This window comes from Rhinopithecus bieti, unplaced genomic scaffold (assembly GCF_001698545.2).
Source record: "Rhinopithecus bieti isolate Rb0 unplaced genomic scaffold, ASM169854v2 scaffold_70516, whole genome shotgun sequence".
Taxonomy (NCBI): Eukaryota; Metazoa; Chordata; class Mammalia; order Primates; family Cercopithecidae; genus Rhinopithecus; species Rhinopithecus bieti.
The window spans coordinates 430,566-434,449 of NW_016826783.1; positions in this window are offsets into that span (position 1 = coordinate 430,566).

The window sequence follows — 3,884 nt, forward strand, 5'->3', positions numbered from 1 at the left end:
GGTATAGTTCTTTCCTGCCATAAAGCTTAGTCTGCCACTGATGCAAAATCGCCGAGATTTGACTCCTGGAGAGCAGGGACTGGGCCATAGCCTTGTGTTAAGTCCTTGCATTTACACATAGGCGATCCAGAAACAGACCCTAAGGGCCTATATAAGGCAATAACTTCTTATTAACATCCTAAGAAGCAGTAACAGTTAATATGTACTAAGACCTCCCTGGGCCGGGCGCGGTGGCTCGTGTCTGTAATCCCAGCATTTTGGGAGGCCGAGGTGGGCGGATAACCTGAGGTCAGGAGTTCAAGACCAGCCTGGCCAACATGGCAAAACTCCGTGTCTACTAAAAATACAAATATTAGCCGGGTGTGGTGGCGCGCACCTGCAATGCCAGGTACTGGAGAGGCCGAGGCAGGAGAATCGCTTGAACCCTAGAGGCAAAAGTTGCAGTGAGCCAAGATTGCACCACCGCATTCCAGCCTGGGTGATGGAGCGAGACTCTGTCCGTCTCTCATGAAAAAAAACAGTTCCCTGTATGCTGGCACCAATCCTCATTTAATTTTAGCAATAACCTTACAGGGTAGATGTTATTGTTAGCTCCCTGGTAAGGAACCTGAGGCTCAGAGAGGTTAAATACTTCTGCCAGAGGAGATACAGCTAGGAAGAGACAGAGCCAGGATTCAAACGCAGGTCTCTTAATTTGCTTTTGATAGGCTGGGTATACCTTTCCCAGGCCAGCGTTCCCTCCCACTAACCACTATTTCCAGGTATAAATGGTGTCATTTTAGTTTCGTTTCATTTAGTGACAGTCTTTTCCATAAGAAAAAATAAAGTCCAAGATTATATATATTATATATATATATATAAAAAAAATTAAATAAAATTTTTTTAAAACAGGTGCCCGCCCCAACCCGCGCAGGCTATGTTTTTGTATTTTAGGTAAGAGAATGAGGTTTCCACCGGTGTTTAGCCCCAGGATGGTTCCCCCTCGAATCTCCTGAACGTCCGTGATCCACCTACCTCGGCCTCCGGAAGTGCTGAGATTACAGGAGTGAGCCACCGCGCCCGGCCAGTCAAGCTGTATTTTTTAGAATATGTCTAGGGAAGATTAAATATTGTTTGGACATTTAGGCCAGGCACAGTGGCTCACGCCTATAATCCCAGCACTTTGGGAGGCTGAGGCGGGCGGATCACCCAAGGTCAGGAGTTTGAGACAAGCCTGGCCAACGTGGTGAAACCCCATCCCTACTAAAAATAAGATGCAAAAATTAGTCAGGCGTGGCGGTGGGCACCTGTAATCCCAGCTACTTGGGAGGCTGAGGCAGGAGAATCACTTGAGCCCAGAAGGCAGTGAGCCAAGATCGTGCCACTGCACTCCAGTCTGGGTGACAGTAAGATTCCATCTCAAAAAAAAAATTGTGTGGACATTTAAACTGAACTTTGGGTTGGTTTAGGGTGTAAACACCTCCATGTGTTAATCCCTGATCCTTTCTTGTCAAGTGGGTTATCTTGAAACGCATTTGTGGCCGGGCGCCTGTAATCCCAGCCCTTTGGGAGGCTAAGGTGGGTGGATCACCTGAGGTGGGAAGTTCGAGACCAACCTGACCAATATGGAGAAACCCCGTCTCTACCAAAAATACAAAATTAGCCGGGCGTGGTGGCATATGCCTGTAATCCCAGCTACTAGGGAGGCTGAGGCAGGAGAACTGCTTGAACCTGGGAGGCGGAGGTTTCAGTGAGCCGAGATGGCGCCACTGCACTCCAGCCTGGGCAACAAGAGCGAAACTCCATCTCAAAAATAAATAAATAAATAAAACACATGTGTTTATTTGAGAAATAAATATTGCAATAGAATTATAGTAGTTGCCTGAGTGCAGTGGCTCATGCTGTTATACCAGCACTTTGGGAGGCCAAGGCTTGAGCCCAGGAGATCAAGACCAGCCTGGGCAACATAGTGAGATTCCCATCTCTACAAAAAAACATTTAATTAGCCAGGTGTGGTGGCATGTGCCTGTAGTCCCAGCTACTCAGGAGGCTGAGGTGGGAGGATCAGGATCACCTGGGCCCAGGAGGTTGAGGCCACAGTGAGCCATGATTTGCCACTACACTCCAACCTGGTCAACAGCGAGACCCTGTCTAAAGAAATTACAGTAGTGAACATGATGGTGCTCACTGGATTTATAGTTAACTGGGGACACCAGCATCACCTAATTTCACAAATACTTAAATTATGGTAAGTACTGTGAAGCGAGGACACAGCAAACCTAGCCCAAGTTGGGGGATGGAGGTCAAGGAAGTCTTCTTTGAGGAAATAACATTACATCTGAAACCCAAAGGTCGAATAACATAGCCAAGTAAAGTGTGCGGAAGGGGTTACCTTCAGGAAAGCGCATGTTTCCAGGCCATTGGGCAGGAAGGAATGTGACTGTATTTAGAGAGTGAGAGGAGAGGCCACAGGGTAGACCCAAACCATATCATGGAGGGCAGTAATGGGTACGGGGGCATGTACCTGCAGGATGCTGGAATGGGAAGATCAAGAGCACTTGAGCCCAGGAGGTTGAGGCTGCACTGAGCTCCCATTTGCCCTGGCCTTGATCCTCAGAGCAAATGGGGGAAGCCTTTGGAAATTTTTAGTCTGAAGTGATGTCATCACATTTGGATTTTTTTTTTTTTTTTTTTTTTAATAATCTGTTTTAGTTTGGAAGGGGATCTGAGAGCTTGAATCCAAGACCCCTTCTGACAGATCATAGCCCATGGCCAGTCATGGAAATGGATCTGGGACCCAGACCTGTTCAATTCCGTTTCAGCTTCAGGACCACACGCACACGACGCCAAGGAGAAGCCGAGGCCATAGCGTTGCCTCCCTATCCCAGTGAGCCCGTTCTCCGCCCCCACTGAAGATCCTCAGTGGTTCGCCCACCTCAGTCCTCTCAGAACCTCCTCTGAGTGGGAAGGAAAGGTTCATTCCTGGTGTAAGAGAGAAGCAGAGGGAGTCCTCAGCCTGGTGGGAGAGGAGGAAGAAGGAAGAGGGATAAGTGAGCTGATGTACTTAATTTCTCTATTGTTGGGCAGTAAGTTTGAAATGTTCACTACTATAAAAAATTCTCCAATGAATGTCTGCATTTATATTGTCTTGAGAAATTTAGTAAGTTCCTACAGCAAAGATAAAAATTTGATTCCCAGTGATTTCAAGTTGTGTTAGATTACACTAATTGAATTAAAAGTACCAGTTTTATCAGTGCCTTCCTAGTCTATAATTTTAATAGTTGTTCATTTAAAGCATTTCCATAATTTGAATTTCTTTGCAAGATAATGAGGATATAATATATGGCTTACTAATTGTTTCTTGTGTCTGCCTCTTTTGATCTCGCCTTCCTACATTTTCCTTCAAAATACGGGTAAAAGGCCGGGTGCGGTGGCTCACACCTGGAATCCCAGCACTTTGGGAGGCTGAGGTGGGCAGATCACCTGAGGTCGGGAGTTCGAGATCAGCCTGACTAACATGGAGAGACCCTGTCTCTATTAAAAATGCAAAATTAGCCGGGCGTGGTTGTACATGCCTGTAATCCCAGCTACTCAGGAGGCTGAGGCAGGAGAATTGCTTGAACCCGGGAGGCAGAGGTTGCAGTGAGCCATTGCACTCCAGCCTTGGCAACAAGAGCAGAACTCCATCTCAAAAAAAAAAAAAAAAAAAAAAAAAAATTAGAATATGGGATAAAAATGGGCCGGGCACGGTGCCTCTTGCCTGTAATCCCAGCACTTTGGGAGGCCAAGGTGGGTGGATCACAGGGTCAGGAGTTTGAGAGACCAGCCTGACCAACATGATGAAACCCCGTCTCTATTAAAATAAAAAATTAGCCAGGCCTGGTGGCACACACCTGTAATCCCAG